This window comes from Rutidosis leptorrhynchoides, chromosome 4, assembly GCF_046630445.1.
Source record: "Rutidosis leptorrhynchoides isolate AG116_Rl617_1_P2 chromosome 4, CSIRO_AGI_Rlap_v1, whole genome shotgun sequence".
NCBI classification, from domain to species: domain Eukaryota; kingdom Viridiplantae; phylum Streptophyta; class Magnoliopsida; order Asterales; family Asteraceae; genus Rutidosis; species Rutidosis leptorrhynchoides.
In genome coordinates, this window is record NC_092336.1 from 470,834,865 (window position 1) to 470,853,535 (window position 18,671).

At 38.1% G+C, this 18,671-nt stretch overlaps 1 long non-coding RNA gene across 1 annotated transcript; it reads left to right on the forward strand.

Annotated features, from left to right (window-relative positions):
* Positions 1-4,439: 4,439 nt before the first annotated feature.
* Positions 4,440-10,563, forward strand: LOC139844762 (uncharacterized). The gene is made up of 3 exons (XR_011758087.1): positions 4,440-4,586; positions 6,034-6,096; positions 9,890-10,563. It is a non-coding gene; the product is annotated as an uncharacterized lncRNA (long non-coding RNA).
* Positions 10,564-18,671: the final 8,108 nt, after the last annotated feature.

Below are 18,671 nucleotides of genomic sequence, written 5' to 3' on the forward strand. Positions count from 1 at the left end.
ATATGTCTTCACCGCCTAAATACTTTATCTGGAACCCGTTCAACCCTTCCGCCTTACATAATTCTTCAAACTGATTTAGTAGATCCATCTCGTTTAGTTCAGCAACAATCAATCTGTCAAATATGTCGCTCTTATCTTCTGAGTTTTTGACATCAACCACTCTTTCAACCTTGAACCCTTTATTTTCCCCGAATTTCTTTGTATTGTTCAATTTGCTCCTAAGATCTTCCTTAGAACTATTTAGTTTGTTCTTTAAATTGAATTTTGGAGAACCAGCAACTTCACTAAACTTTCTTTCATCTCTAAATGTACTCTTGTATTGATTGTTCATCATACCCTGTCTTGTATCTTGTTGTGGCTTTACCCCTTTCTCTCATTCTCTTTCACGAGCCTTGAAAACTAATAGGGTTCCCGTTGAAAGTGATAGATTCAAGTGATGCTAATAGTCTGTCGACATTGTTAACATTACTAAATCTGACAAACGGAAATTTCTGTCCACTTTTCAACTGTTTGCCCGCCATGTAGATATCCTTCAACACACTATATGTGATATGTCTTAAAAGTTTTCCAAAGATCTTTGACCTTCCAATCGACAGGAAAGTTGAAAAACATGAACGAAGTCAGTTCAATTCCGAATAGTTTCATAAGATTACCTTGTAGTCGCCCGTTGTATGGATCTCGAATCGAACCATTGCCCGCCTTGTCGCCCGTTTTCCACTCTCACTCTCTCTCGTCTCACTCTCTCACACACACCCATTTCTAGTTAGAATTAAGAATTATATAATTAGAAAAGAAAAAAGAAACAAGATAAGTGATGTGTTATGTTCTGATTGGAGACAAAATCAAACACGCCAATTTTATTCCCGTGAAGCAAGCATCACGCCTACAATTTTTTTGATGGATGTCGCTGCATTGTGGCGTGATCAGGGGGGTGATGCTCTTAAAACCCATGATCACGCTGCATTAGAAAAGGTCTAAGCAAACTCAACAAATTTTATTTAATTTTGTTAACATCAGTACAAATATACTCAGGGGAGACTTAACTACCCACTCTTTCATCTCCCGCCGCCCCCAACTTCTGCCAGGAGGAAACCCGTTTCAATCCGAGGGCATGGACGGTAAAATCCCCCATCTCCCACTGCCCCCACAACGCGATGTTCAAAAGACACTCTTGGGTAAAATTCAAGGGTAAAGAGGCAACCTTGTATGCAATCCTGCAACCCACAACAAATTTATTGAATAAAGTTTGAAGGTAATTATATATATATATATATATATATATATATATATATTATTATATATATATATCAATAGAAAGTATAAATTTACTATTCACGACATTATTATATTTTAAAGAGTATTTTTGTCTTTTTACCATATAGATATTTATTAGCTATACTTAATAAAGCTTCCTGCACCTTTTGAACTTTCTCAGAGACTCTATGGGTGATGTAGCTTGCCGAAATGTTCATGACGGCAATAAATCTGGCTACTAAACGATGTCAAGAAATCGGAACAGCGATGGATTCATAGTTATTAATGCTATAAAATCGAAATCGTGGTAAATTGAACAGAAAACATTGCGGTTGAATCTACCTCCGTCTCTCTTGAGAGAAAAGGTGACCCGAAAAAGTTACCGGCGTCTGTTTGGGTGGAAATGGTGATCGGAGAAGACGAGGGAAGAGGTGGCCGGCGGTTTTGTTGTTGTGGAAGAAGTAAAACCAGCGGCAGAAAGTGGTGGTTTTGGAGTGGTGATGGCGTCGGAGTTGGGTGGCCGGCTTAAGGCGGTGCCGGATTCAAGGAGGTCGGCGGCAGGAAGTGGAGGGTGGAGTAGAAGATTATTAGATTTAGAGTAGAAGGAGAGAGAAGAGAAGAGAATGCCAATGAGGCCTTGCTTCATTGGTATCCATGTTTCATGGATTCGAGAGTGACCCAAGTTCGAGTCTGACAATCTTAAAAAAAAAAAAAAAAAAAAGAAGAAGGAGGAGGTAGAAAGAGAGTTGTGAAGAAGTTGCCGTGGACATAAACTATTAACAAGCATCTATGATGGCAGATGAAATTATTAATACTTTTTATTAAAAATGAATTCCTTATATAGTGCAAATTTGAAGTTTTATTATACGGAGTAAATTTTTAGGTTTATACCGTATTAAAGGTAGTTTCGGCAAATTCAGTTTTCCACTAAGAATATAAACTTAATTGTTCTTTTATTTCTCTTTTTACACAAAAGTTATAAATAGGCTATAGTCATCAAATTTACAATATTTAACTTACTATCGTTGGAGGGTAAGTCTAATGTATTTATTATAAAATGTTAAATTTATTGTGTACAAAATGTGTCAAAAACTAATACCAAATATTACAAACGGATCTGTAACAATGCATGGACCACGGATCCGTAGCAACGCACGAACCCGCAATGCTTGTTGTGATCATTATATGAAACAAGCAACTATGTCTAACTGCTAATTAACAAGTACGAAGTATTAATTTATCATCTACTATATAAAATAATTTTACAACAGCTCGCTGATTGATAATTTAATGTCAGAGCGTAATTGACCTTTCATGCATATATTGTGGTTGGTCAGCAAATATACAACTCATCAAATGCTTAGTTAAAAATGGGTTTTTGCAGTTTTGTTTCACATGTTATCTTAACTTCTCTACTATTAGAGCTATAACCATACAGGAATAATTATGTTCTGTGTGCCAGTTAAAGCATATTGCATACCATTTACTGTATGCCTTTTATATTTCAACCTCTCATTGTAGTTATGCATGTGAACGTATTAATTTATTTATGATCAACTGATTAAAAAAATATTTTTAGTATAAACATATGATAATATTTTTTAACGTATAATTTACCAATTAATTAACCCAAACATTCCCACATGTGGATCTCCATATGAATTAGTTCCTACTCCCTACTTTATATAAGCTATAACCGGGTTACTTTATGATTGAGAACAAGACGTAGAGTCACGCGCTTCGCTGCTAAGAAACACTTGCAAGTGTTTCAATACATATTCATTGTGCATCCAATTGACACGGTAAAGCATTGTACGGTACAAAAAATACCATCATTCGTCGACGACCATTTGACAAAGTTAAATTACATGACAAAGCATTCCATGATGACCATGAATTACCATCATAAGAAGAACACGTCATCAGTGTATCATAACCTAATCATTTAGCAACGAAGTCACTACCCTGTTCACGTACGATAGTCGGGCTGCGAACTCCTAAAACAGCATTAAACCTGAACGGGTGCCTTTTAGTAATAGCGTTAACAAATCCAGAACCTCACACATATTAAATGACATCAAATATAAAGAAACCAAGACGAAGAGTTGCGCGCTTCGTTGCTGAAAATTGCCTGCGATTATGTCGCTGGCTATATCCACCTGACTTTCATTCAATTATTATTTTTCTTAATTATATCAATTAGTGCAAAAAACTAAACTTATAGTTATTATCACATGATAGCTAATATTGTGTTTTAGAAAAGCAATACTTTAATTATATATAAAACCAAGATGCAACAAAGGGGACGCTTTGATGAACATCTTGACCCATTTAGGATCACAAAGAGCAGCTAGCAAATACATTAGAAATACAAACAACATGGCCCTAATGACCCAAAACATATAACAGTGACCAAATTTAGATATGTAACAACCCTGTTATTTCCGTTAAGCTTCGTTAACTGTCCGTTAAGTTATTTGACGGAACTTACTTGAATTTTGTGTATTTAAGTTAATTAAATGCATACTTGGGTTCATGATGAACTACTATACTTAATATATGGTTATATTAGCTAGAAAACTTATTTCATGTTTTGAAATACAAAAGAAACGATACGGTTTTAAAAACTGCAACAAAGGTCTCACGCGACTCTGAAACGATTGGATTTTTAATAAAATAATTATTTTCAATCATTATTAACTTTAAGAAATATGTATTTAATTTATTATATATTTAATGAATTAAACTTGGTGGGATGCGTTTTAACGATCGGTTAACGTTCCGGGAACTCGGTACGGTTAACGGCAACTGAAAACGAACCACACTTAGCGTACTAGCAAGCCAAAACATAATGTAATTCACTTTTAATAATTATATTATATAATAAGACACTTTCAATTTATTAGAATTTTTATAGATTAAAAACGCGAGAAATTAACGTTTATCGATTCGGTTTGCGTTTTCGGCTAACGAAACTTAATAGGTACACTTAGGAAACTTTTCTAGCAACATTTTTGAGCCCATGGACTCCCCCTTAGACCCCATGGCCAAACCCCATGCCTTACCCACTTTTAATTTGTGTTTTGGGCTTGTGGGTCACTAGTTACATGCATTAAGGCCCTAAAACTAATTATATTAGGTAAAAATAAAACACTGGATGCCTCATAACCTAATTAGCAGTCGAATGGAGCTTCTTCCCCATCTGTTTTTCACATCGACCATCAACAACCCTAAATCATCATCAAAATTGCTCAATCGATAAAACCTTCAACACGGAATTGATTGCTTTGATCGTTCTCTTCAATCTAGTACCAATTGATTGTATTTTTGAGGTATAAATTCCTAACCCTAATTCATTAAAACTGAAATTTATTATGATTACATAGTTAGTTGATGTCTATTGCTCAAGTCTATATGATTATACTTGATTGTATGCGTTATATTGCTCGTTTGACATGTTTATATGAAATCCCGAATTTGAAAATTGATGTAACAGAAACTTAAACTTGGAATTTGTTAAATATTATTGCATATCTGGAAAATTCATGAAAACATATTAATTTTGGGCTTTTGAATCACTAATTTTCGTTATGTTATGCTCATGATATGACTAGTTGAAGTTTAATTCGTTTTTGAGTGGAAACCAGAATTCTGGGCAAAGTATTTTGCGAATTTCTGCATGAATTGTATAACATCAGATAGATAATTTAAAAACACTCAATTTGGACTAGGATATTATGCTATTTGGAGTTGTAAAACTCGTTTTATGCTTAAATGATCGTTCTTGGTGAAACTTGTTAAATGGTAACTTAAAACAGGTTCTAAAGGTATTTTGAAATGTGTTGTTGAACAAAGTCTTTACATTTATGTAAAATTCATATATTGTAGATAACTTTTCATCTATACCTTGTGAGAATTGGACATGTATAGCTTGCGTAATGTGCGTGCGAAAACGACTACCTGGAATCTGTCCGAATCTGCTAAGCATGCACCTTTGGCCCTATAGGTTGAGTTGTGGATAGTTTAAAGACTTGAGCTTCTGGATATTTATTCTTTATATGTTGTAGAACAAATGTCTAATGTATGTCAAACCTTGTAACCTGCTACATTATGCACTATAAAGCCCAAGATTTGATAACCACTGAATTAGACTGAAACATAACGCCTTACTTGCCGGAATAAACTGCACAAATTGGCTAAACCAAATCACCTCGTATTTTGATATGTTTTAGTTTAGCTTGTTATTGAAATTTACACACTGACCTTGCTTGATTTGCATGCTTCTAACTCCGGTTATGCTCATTCTAAAACTAACGCGCAGATTGAAACTGATTTCGTGCAATGTGTATTGTGAATGCGATTATGTGCTTCATGCTAAGGACATAACTTTGAACTTGTGAATGGATGTAGATTGAATACTAATCATTAACATGTCATAAGTGAAACTTGATTATCATATGTTCATATGTGACTTTAGTTGCACACTACTTAACACAATAAGTGACTATAAGGCGGTAAACTATGAAACAATGAAACTGAAAACTATAAGAGGTCATTTGAACAAAGTTTGGATATTTGACCAACATGACATGTACACTACTGATGTGTTGACTACTTTGACCTTGTTTGACCTTGGTTGACTTTTGTTTGACTTGCATGAATTAGTTGACTTTGTGTTGACTTTTACTATACGATTGCGTCGGTCTGAGCAATAGGACAACTGTACTATGAGTCAGTCTTTTGAAACAAACTTATGTAACTGCATATTGGTACAATTAGGTTGCATTACTCGTTCATAGTGTTCGACTACTTTTTGTTTGTGAATTGTCAAGTGCACTCAAGGTGAGTCTATAGTCCCATTTTCATTAACATTTTTGGGATGAGATACATGCTACTTTTGAACTGTTTCTTAAACTATTTTAAACTATTTTACGCATCAGACACGAGTACTATTATACATGTTAAGTTAATGTTCACAAAGCCCCTAGCTTGAATACTTTAATTACCTTTGGGTAAGCGCAAATTAAATGGACGGATCCGTTAGGTTATACAAACCTCACCCTACTATAACCGTGGTGCATTTACTTTGAACTATAAGTACACTCGAACAAGCATATACGATATACGGGGTAAAGGATAAGTGTAGTTATAAACTATACGCAGGTCTTTAGCTAGTATTCAAGTGCTCATGGATGTATGTACTTTTTACAACACTTGGGTAGTACGTTATGAAATCTCATTGTCTACAAACAAATAATCATTTTTCTGAATACTGTTTTTTCAGACTTTGCATTTTGCTACTTAAACTTGGGATTTACAAACTTAAAACTAGACATGGTATTGTCTACAAACATTTGAAATAAACCTTTTGATGTCACACTCAGTTGAAACATGACATCGCTGATTACAAAAAGTTTAACACTTAACATTTGCTGTATGCAAACTTTTGACATTAAACCTTGGTGGTTTATACTGATAAATGTTTACTGATTCTGAATACTGATTTTTCGGATACCGATTACTGATAAGCGATTCTGATAACTGATTTTTCAATAAACGAACTTTGGAAACTGTTTTATGAAACATACGATGAACTATTTATTTAAACCTGTAGATTCACTCAACTTTATGTTGACCCGTTTTGCATGTTTTATCTCAGGTATTAATTGCTTCCGCTGTAGAACATTGCTGTTACATAGAAGTCAAGCCAAGCACTAGGACCAGAGTTAACATTCCGTTAGTGTGTTCTGACGGGGTGTTATAGTTGGTATTAGAGCTTTGGCTATAGGGTTCTAGGATGCATTAGTGTGTCTAACCATATGGCGCATTTGTGGGTCTAGTCTATAGGCGTATACCCTGAATGACTATTATACACCATGCTTGCACTATTTGCTTTACTATGCTACATGTAGGGCTACACATTACATCACATACATACACACCTATACCCATATTGATATGGACATGGACTAAATATACTATATCACGAATCGCATACGTACACACGACGCGAGACTTAATTGAATTAAGTTAACTATGCTATCTTGAACTTATGGAGTAATGTCGAATGAAAATATGAGATAGCGTAATGTAATGACCGGGATTACATTACGGTAACTCATATAGAAGTTTCGACATCGCAAAATAAGGAATTGGGAGTGAGTCAAGTAGGTTACATGGATAAATAACGTTTAGAACATAAACCGTATAATCTCAAATATGAGTAGAAATTTACATTGTGCGAATTAATGGTTATTATAACCTATAAGAAACGTGTAATCACGTCACAACTCGTCACTACTCGACACTGTCCTTCACCACCGATCATCACTTGGCACTACGAAGACACTGCTTGAAACATACTCGTCATCTCATACCACTACTCCTTACTACTTATCGTTGCTAACTACTACTGAACTCCGCCCCTCACTGCTAGTCTCGACCGATCACTACTTCTCACTGCTTGTCATTACTAGTTACTACTTAATGCTACCTATTGCTACTTACTACTACTAGATACTACTCATCACTACTAGCACCTCCGCAATTTACTACTAGCTACTATGCATCACAACTCATTTCTGATACATTTTTAGAGGATGAATTCCTGGTAACAGCCCGCACAATATGTTGTAGATATTGTCTATTTGACTTCCGACTTACCTATCATTCAGCCACCCGCAGTTTCACATTTTTGCTTTCCAATATGCGTCTACCAAAAAAGGTATCCACACCCTCCCTCATAAAGGGTACTTCGTTCTCCTTCCCCCACCGATGTGGGACAAGTCTGATAACTCACTCTGCTTTCAACATCAACTTCAATGAAGTTCGTCACGAGTTTGTTCTTACTCATCAATCAGAATGTTTATATACTGTCAACACCGTTGCTGATAGAAACTTTTTCGCTAGAGAATTTTGTCACAACATTTAGAATCCAATATCTTCCTTAGACAACATGTACTCTATAGAACTATCAACTAGGAAGTTTTGACTTTGTGGTTGGAATGGACTGGTTATCTGACGACAAAACCGAAGTTTTTGCATCCAGAAGGCTATTCGAATTCCTTTTACCGACAGCAAATCAATGATGGTGTACGGGGAGAAGATCAGCACACTGTTATGTTACATTAATTACTCGAAGGTCCAGAGGTACATGAGATAACAATGTCTCGCAATTCTGGCACATGTGAGTAAAGTTGAATCAGTAGTTAAGAGACCTGAAGATTTCCCAACCGTTAGAAATTTTCCTTAGTGTCCTTACGGGAGAATTACCATGTCTTCCACCGGATAGAGACGTAGAATTTCAGATTGACTTAATGCCGGGAGCGGCGCCTGTGGCTCGCGCACCGTTTAGACCTTCACCCCGAGAGCTAAAATAGTTGTTGGCTATGAATACCAAGCTGAAGAGTTCAGGGTTTGAGCTCCGGTTCTTTTTATAAAGAAGAAGGATGGATCTATGAGACTTTGTATTGATTACAGAGAAATGAATAAGCTGACTATCAAGAATAGATATCCGTTACCGAGAGTCGATGATCTGTTTGATCAGTTGCAAGGATCTGGATGTTACTCTAAGATTGTCCTGAGGTCAGGGTATCATCAGATGAGAGTAAAAGAGACTGATATACTGAAGACGGCGCTCAGGACACGCTACGAACATTGTGAATTTGCAGTAATGCCGTTTGGTTTAATGAAAGCACTGGCAGTCTCTTCATGGATCTCATGAACCGTGTGTGTAACTGCATATTGGTACAATTTGGTTACATTACTCAGTCATAGTGTTCGACTACTCTTTGCTTGTGAATTGTCAAGTGCACTCAAGGTGAGTCTACAGTCCCATTTTCATTAACATTTTTGGGATGAGATACATGCTACTTTTGAACTATTTCTTAAACTATTTTAAACTGTTTTACGCATTAGACACGAGTACTATTATACATGTTGAGTTAATGTTCACAAAGCCCTAGCTTGAATACTTTAATTACCTTCGGGTAAGCGCAAATTAGATGGACGGATCCGTTAGGTTAGACAAACCTTACCCTACTATAAATGTGGTGCATTTAATTTGAACTATAAGTACACTCGAACAAGTGTCTACGATATACGGGGTAAATGATAAGTGTAGTTATAAACTGTATGCAGGTTTTTAGCTAGTATTCAAGTGCTCATGGATGTATGTACTTTTTACAACACTTGGGTTGTACGTTATGAAATCTCGTTGTCTACAAACAAATAATCATTTTTCTGAATACTGTTTTTTCAGACTTTACATTTTGCTACTTAAACTTGGGATTTACAAACTTAAAACTAGACATGGTATTGTCTACAAACATTTGAAACTAACCTTTTGATGTCACACTCCGTTGAAACATGACATCGCTGATTACAAACAGTTTAACACTTGACATTTGTTGTATGCAAACTTTTGACATTAAACCTTGGTGGTTTATACTGATAAATGTTTACTGATTCTAAATACTGATTTTTCGGATATCGATTACTGATAAGCGATTCTGATAACTGATTTTTCGATAAACAAACTTTGGAAACTGTTTTATGAAACATACGATGAACTATTTATTTAAACATGTAGATTCACTCAACTTTATGTTGACCCGTTTTGCATGTTTTATCTCAGGTATTAATTGCTTCCGCTGTAGAACATTGCTGTTATATAGAAGTCAAGCCAAGCACTGGGACCAGAGTTAACATTCCGTTAGTGTGTTCTGACGGGGTGTGATATCGGCCAAAAAGTCACTTTTTAACCCCGATATTGGGCCCTAAAATCCATAAAGTTCCAAACTTTATCGCAAAAATAATCACTTTGTCGGTTGATTTTGTAGATTAAGTAATTACGAAGGCGATGCAAAAAGAATCAACCAAAACGGAGCTAAAACGAAGAATCTAGAGCGAAAACGGTGGAAGACAAGAAATCAAGTTACGATCCAGGGAATTGCAGCTGACCAGGCAAGCAAACGGCCTGCCAAACGGCTTGCCTGGCTTTCAAACAGCCTGCCAAACGCCCTCAGCAAACGGCCTCAACAAACGACCAGGCTTGCCAAACGGCCCCTGCAAACGGCTTTCCAAACGGCCTGCCAGCCGTTTGCAGGCAAAAATCAAGTCTATGTAAAGGGCTCTCCATCCATTTCAACACACACTCAATTCACAATTTATTTTATATTTTCAAGTTTTAGTTAGTTTTTAGTAGTAGCTAGCTTAGCTTTTATTTTCCGGAGAGTCCCTGTGATCTTGGGCAAATTTCTTCAGCCTTTTCAGGTTTTTATACAAAACGCTCGTATTTTGTATTAAATATGTGTTCTTACCTTTTATGTTTAATAATGCGTTCCCATACTACCATGTTAGCTTAATTAATCTGTATGTTGCCATGATAGAAGTTTGGGTTAGCGTAGTTATGTTAAATTAGTACGGTTACTGTTATTATGCTGAACTTGTGAGTCTGATAGATTTGTATGCTAGCATCTTAAGGATTGATCAACCTAGGTTGTGATCAGGACTTGTCTACCTATATGAACTTAGCTACTTCATAGGATTAAGACCCCTGGTTATACTGTATCTGAAGATTCTATGAACTCGGTATGGCCTGAGTTTCCGAGAGGCATCTAATGCACTTTTAGGACACAGAACTTAGGAATTGAGACATGAATGACCTAGTATGCCTATTGACTGTTCCAAGGAGACCTCTTAGTAGCTGTTAAGATCTATCTAGTGCCTTAACTGTATGACCCAAACCTATCGCATGTTCTTGTTTGATTGTTGCCCAAGGATTAAGTCATATCAACTGTTTAGGTATCTGTTAGGTTTTTATCTGCTTTACTTTCAGTATATCAACTGTAATGCTGTATAAGGTTTGATTTGGTTTGATCTCATTAGTATGATGAAATAGGTTTTAGTTTTCATTTAAGGTTTTGTCAACTTAACTCGACGGACTCCTTCCGTTTGTGATCAGTGTTCAATCAACACGGCACGTTGTTATTCAGTTAACTAAACTGATAACGAGGGTTAGGATTAGAACTCAACTCACTAATAAACCTAGTGCTTTACTAAGGATAACCTCCGAGGTATAGTCACGTTTCAATTATACAACCACGTGACATACTTTTCACCACTCAACGAGAACTCTGAGAGTCTAGAGATAAGTAGGTCTGTGTAATTGGCTCATCCAACCAGATCTACACCATTCCAATCATAGCTTAAATATCAACATAATTACCTTTACCTAGCCCAAACTAATATCTTGGTCAACATTTACCTGATCTGCATACTCCGGACATCCTCCCACTTTATTTACTTTTCCGCAATTAGGACTTTTAGCTTAAAACAACTACTATCCTTCTATCCAGGTAATTTAAACAAAAGGCAATTATCTACTTGATCTTCAATTCGTTAAACAATTTAAAAACACGACCTTAGGTTAACTTACACCTTCTACATTAGAAAGTTAAAAGTAAATTTAGGCCCCACACAATATAAATAAAATAAAACCCTGTTTGCTATTCTGATCAACTGAATCTGACGTCCTGCGACCTAACGACACCGCAAGAATAAAACCGACCGTTTCAGCCATATCATTGTAGTAACAAGTTTTCTTGCGCCGCTGACGGGGATCGAATATTTTGATTGAGAAAGATTTTAAACAGACAAAAGTATTGTTTGGTGGTGTCTAAGAAAGACATTTATACACGGACTTGGTTGTTGGATTTTTCGAATAGTCTCCAATTATATTGGAACCAAAAGGATCCTGCCTATCCGTAGTCGGCTTGGCCACCTACTCAGTAATCTGTAAGAAATCCTATCAATTGAAATATCGATAAGGTTAGCGACCGAATTTTAAGAATAATTGTTTTTATAAAATTATCGATCCTTTTAGTCAATTAATATTTTCTAAAAGTTACTTTTGAGTCCTTTTAAACAGAAAATCATAAAAAAAAAAATGGAACAACAAAACACCCTTGCTTCTATGCAAAAAAATTTTGCTTAGAGGAAAGAGGAGAACCAATCACCTTAGGAACCGAAGGAACTCCTGAAATCAGTTCACATATGATCAAGCTGGTCAGTATGACCTGTAAATTTCAAGGATTACCAACTGATGATCCAAACTTTCACTTGAACAAATTTATCAGTCTGGTTGACTCATTTAAGAAGGAAGAAAACGAGAAAAACCTTTTGAAACATCATCTTTTACAATATTCTCTGTCTACACGCGCTTTAACATGGTTTGATGAGCTTAACCCGAATTCAATACATTCATGGAAAGAATTAGCCACTAAGTTTTTAAACAAATTTTTATCCACCTTCCTTGCAAACATGTTTAAGAAATGACATCACCAACTTTTCTCAAAAAGAAAACGAGTCATTGTGTCTAGCATGGAATAGAGTAAAAGTGATGCTTAAAAGATGTCCGAATCATTCGTTAAGTCGGGCAGACATAATCTGCACGCTTTACAATGGTTTGACCAAGGATGATAAGTCTCTCCTAGACATGGCCTCGCGAGACAATTTCATGTCACGAACAACAGACGAAGCATGAGATCTTTTGGACACAATAGCTGCACAGCCAGAAGATTGGAACAATGAAGCTGGTGAGAAGGATGAAATCTTCGCTCATACGGTACAAATGCTGAAAACCGGGTTACAAGATATCACCCTCACTCTTCAAAGTTTATCAATCCCTGAAAGTACCGATGCTACTAGAACCAACCTAAGGTATCCTTATCCTAGATGGGCATATAAACAGCAGAATAGCTCAGACTTTAATATACTCCTCCCACAACACCAACCTGCTACCCTCTCTAAGGAAACTTTAGTTGAATTCATGAAAAAGCAATACACGATAAATCTTCAAGTCATAGAATGCCAAACAAGTTTGATATCTTGACAAAAACTTTTGAAGAATTAATAATGAATTTTCAACTTACGCTCGAACGTTTAACCACTAAAGTTGAATTAGAGTGTAGTGAGTTTGATGCCCTAGTAGCAACTAGAGGTGGGAAGGAAACAACTGTTAACATACCCATACAAGATTTTTCCGATAAGGAACCTGTGCCAATTGAGCCAGTTGTCAATCCACCGGAACCTATCTTTCCTAAGGCTCCGGAAATCATTCCGCGCTCCCGCATACCTTTCCCAAGTAGATTTAGGAAGGAAAAACAAGAAGCGCAATTCGCTAAGTATTGGGATATTATTAAGAATTTACATTTGAATGTACGACTAGTAGATGTTTTAGTTGAAATGCCAAACTGCGCTAAATTTTTCAAAGAACTACTTTCAAACAAAGAGAGATTAAGAGAGATAGTTATCTTACCCTTAAGTGAAGAATGCTCGTTAGTATTACAAAATGGTATTCCCCCTAAGTTAGGAGATACAGGAAGATTTACGGTACCTTGCTACCTCAAAGATGTCTAAATTAGCAATGCGTTAGCAGACTTAGGAGCCAGTGTAAACCTAATGCCCTAATCGTTATTCAAAAAGCTAGGATTAAAAGACTTACGACCAACCAGAATGACTATCCAACTCGCGAACAGATCAGTTAAGAATCCTCGAGGAATAGCTAAGGATGTCCTAGATAGAGCGGATAAGTTTGCGTTCCCCGTCGATTTCGTCATTATGATATTGAGGAGGACACGAAGGTCCCACTCATACTTGGCAGACCATTCTTAAATACTGCCAAGGCCGTAATCGATGTTCACGAAAAATCGTTGAAATTAAGAGTTGGAAGTGAAGAAGTCACATTCAATGTCGACCGACTCATGAGCCACCCCCGCAAGGAAGATGTTAATGATTCTTTTCAAGAACTCGTCAATGAATATCTGGAGGATACCATGAGTATATGCAGTCAAGAGCAAATTTCTAAGGATCTGTTCTTTACATCTCCTGAAGAAAATCTCAACACCCATTCAGCCATAGATCCTGGTCAAAATAAATCTCCCCTCTCTGAAAGTAACTTTCTTGGCAAAACTATTCAAATAGCACCGCTAGGTCAAGGCATTCCCCTACCTCTGTTAAGGAGAAGACCAAATGAAGAAACAGATTTCATTCCGATATTTCAGGAACCCCAGTCAGAAAAGGACTGTGTGGAGATTCCTGAACCAATCTTCGAAACTAAGGAATACGTTTCTGAAGAAGAAGCGTTAAGAAGGAAATTTCCAGAACCAAATAGCATCAATGGCCGTTATTAAGAATGAAGAATCAGAATTCCAGAAGAGGTATGACTCGTTAGACAGAGCAGAAATAGCTAGAATGAAGCCATCTATCGAGGAGCCTCCGGAATTGGAGTTGAAGAAGTTACCCGAACATCAGGAGTATGCATTCTTAGAAGAAGAATCGCAACTCCCTGTAATCATTTCGAAAGACCTCACACCACAGGAGAAGGCGAAACTGATTAAGGTTCTGAAATCACATAAGAAAGCAATTGCTTGGAAGATTTCCGACATAAAAGGAATCGGTCCCAACTATTGCACCCACATGATCTTCATGGAAGATGATTTCACACCATCAGTTCAAAGGCAAAGAAGGGTCAACCCTATGATTCAAGAAGTCGTCAAGAAAGAAGTAATCAAACTTCTGGACGCCGGTCTGATCTATCCTATTTCCGATTCGCCATGGGTCAGTCATGTTCAAGTCGTACCCAAGAAAGGAGGAATGACCGTAATCCAAAATGAAAATAATGAACTTATTCCAACACGGGAGGTCACCGGTTGGAGGGTTTGCATAGGTTATCGTAAACTTAACAATGCAACTCGGAAGGATCATTTTTCATTACCTTTCATCGATCAAATGTTGGAACGTCTATCAGGAAGTGAATTCTATTGTTTCCTTGACGGTTTTTCCGGCTACTTTAAAATTCCTCTCGATCTAAAGGACCAAGAAAAGACAACATTCACCTGTCCATATGGAACATTTGCCTATCGACGCATGCCCTTTGGGTTATGCAATGCACCAGCTACATTTCAGCGATGCATGGTAGCAATATTCCACGACATGATTGAACGTTGTATGGAAGTCTTCATGGATGACTTCTCAGTCTTTGATAGTACCTTTGATTCGTGCCTTTATAATCTTGACAAGATGCTTACCCAGTGTGAAGATTCGAATTTAGTTCTAAATTGGGAAAAATGTCACTTCATGGTAAAAGAAGCTATAGTTTTAGGACATAAGATTTCAAAGTCAGGAATAGAAGTCGACAAAGCTAAGATTGAGACCATAGCTAAACTTCCAGAGCCTACCACAGTAAAAGCGGTAAGGAGTACCCTTGGGCACGCCGGTTTCTACCGATGCTTCATCAAAGATTTTTCAAAGGTCACTCGACCTATTACTCATCTCCTCGGAAAGGAAGTTCCGTTCCTCTTTAATGAAGAATGTGTGCTAGCATTCAACTATCTGAAGGAGCAGCTTACACATGCGCCCATCATGATTGCTCCTGCTTAGAGTCTACATTCGAAATCATGTGTGATGCGAGCGACTTCGCAGTTTGAGCTGTACTCGGTCAACGGAAAGATAAACATTTTCATCCAATCTATTACGCCAGCAAAACTTTGACCGGAGCTCAAGAGAATTATACAACCATGGAAAAGGAGCTGCTAGCTGTAGTTTTCGCCTTCGACAAATTCCGTTCCTATCCCATCCTGTCCAAAACTACGGTCTATACAGATCACTCAGCCCTTAAATATCTATTCACTAAGCAAGATGCTAAACCAAGACTCCTACTATGGATCTTACTCTTTCAAGAATTCGATATCGAGATCAAAGATAAGAAAGGAGCAGAGAACGTCGCAGCAGACTATCTTAGTCATTTGGAGAACCCAGCGATGGAACAACTTGCTGAACAAGATATCAGAGACAATTTTTCGGAAGAACAGCTTATGAGGTTAGGAGAAGCAAACATAGGATCGCAATTTACTGATACCCCTTGGTACGCTGACATAGCCAACTACCTGGTAGCTGAAGTAGTACAAAAAGGAATGAGCACATCCCGACGAAGGAAGTTCTTCAGGGACGCCATGTACTACTACTGGGAAGATCCGTACCTGTTTAGAATTTGCCCTGATCAGATAATCAGGAAGTGCGTAGATGAGAAACAAGCAGCAGGGATTCTTCACCAATGTCACCACGGACCAACTGGAGGTCATCATGGAGCAAACTTAACTGCAAGAAAAGTCTACGAATCAGGATTTTATTGGCCGTCTATATTCCGAGATGCGCAAGAGCTTGTAAAGCGTTGCGACGCATGCCAAAGGCAAGGTATTATCTCTATGAAGAATGAGATGCCTCGGACTAATATTCAAGCTTGCGAGATATTCGATATATGGGGATTAGACTTTATGGGGCCATTCCCTAAGTCTAATGGGAAAGAATATGTCCTCGTAGCAGTAGATTACGTCTCCAGATGGGTCGATGCCCAAGCATTTTCAACCAATGATGCCAAGGTCGTCACCAACTTCCTGAAGAGACTCTTCTGCCGATTCGGAGCTCCCCGCGCTATAATAAGTGATAGAGGCACACACTTCTGTAACACTCGATTTATGAAGGTGATGCAACAATACGGAGTTACCCACAAAATGTCCACTGCATATCATCCGCAGACTAACGGACAAGCAGAGGTCACTAACAGAGCACTGAAGAGAATCTTACAGCGCACCGTCGGCCATCATGGGAATAAATGAGCCGATAAACTAGACGATGCTCTGTGGGTATTCCGAACTGCTTACAAGAATCGTCTAGGAACTACAACCTACCAAATGATCTATGGAAAAGCTTGTCATCTTCCGCTAGAACTATAGTATAAAGCTCTCTAGGCACTGAAAACCTGTAACCTCAACCCTTCAGTAACCGCTAGACATCGTAGATGCAGATGAACGAACTCTCTGAATTAAGAGACCAAGCTTACGAGACGTCATATATCTACAAGGAAAGAACAAAGCTGACTCACGATGCAAAAATGATACCTACAAAGTTCGCTCCTAGAGATAAAGTTCTACTCTTTAATTCCCGATTCAAGAAGTTCGTTGGAAAATTCAGATCAAGATGGAGTGGGCCATACAAAGTTATACATGTTTTTCCACACGGAGCCGTGGAATTAGAAGGACCCACTGGCAACTTCAAGGTCAATGGTCACCGGTTGAAAGCTTATCTAGAAGACCACAATAAGGAGGAGCACCTCTTCTCCTTCGATCCATTCGGAAGATCTTTCAAGGAAAAGTCGAGCTCTAACGACTTGATAAACAAAGCGCTCTTGGGAGACACCCCTTGCTTATCCTTTTTATTATTTCAAATTATTTTTCAGTCTACAAATATATTATCCCTGTGCACTAACCCTAAGCGCCATATTTGAGCTTAGTACTTACAAGTTTGTTAAATGTATTCAGGTAAAATGCCAAGTTCAGGAGCTTCTTATTGCATTCCAGTTAGCAGGAAGAGGACTCCCCGAGTTTACCTATCGGAGAGCAGCACATATCAGTTTAGGCCATCCACAGGACAGTTAGGTCCAAGGCGTATGATCCTTGAAAGTGTTGAGGAGGATATTAGTACGGCACCACCAGCCCCTCCAGTGCGACGCTCCCGACGTTTAGCTTCGAGACCAGCTGAGTTTTCACAACTACCAGAGACACGTGAGCCGCAGACTATGATTCATTATGGAGCCACCTTGAACGATCCAGACGTTACATGGGCAGTACTTAGAGACCAGCAGAGACTTTACCGTACTTTCAAAGCATACCTTCATCGTGAAGGAATGCCCAAGAGTACTCTAGGCCCTTCATCGTTCAGGCTAGCACGCCGTGTCCCTCCGACACGACAAGCTACCCCCAGGCGTTCCCCTCCAGTCTCAGTCCGTTTAGTCGCCTCGGCCGCCATTCCGACTCACGATGCTCCCATCACGCCGCCTGTACTAGCTGTTTCGCCTGCCCCAGTCATGGAGACGGTCCCTGTTCGTGAGCTACCTGAGGGCTGCCACCTAGTGACAGTGCCTATCTCAGTAGAGCCACCCATGGCCCAGGTTTTTGAGATTACCGGAAACATCCCTGATGAGGAGCCATTTCCGAGCCTATCACACCTGGAGTTGCCATCGGACCTTTGTCTAGCCACACTTTTGAGTCCCGAATTGAATGTAGGACAGCCGCTCGAGTATTTGCCGACCCTTGAGGATCTCTTCGGACCTAATGGATACTTCGCAGACACCACTCAGCACATTGGCCAGGATAGTATTCCGTAGACTATTTTACTTTATTTAGTTTTAGTTTATCTTTTTGAAGCATTGTATAAAAATTATATATAGTGGAAATGCTGTCTTTCTCTTTTTGTTCTTCATGCAAAATTTTATCAAAGAGACTGGTCCTTTCCAGCACTAGGAGAACCTGACCGTAGGAAAGCACAGCACTACGAGAGTAACCAAACCGTAGGGAAGT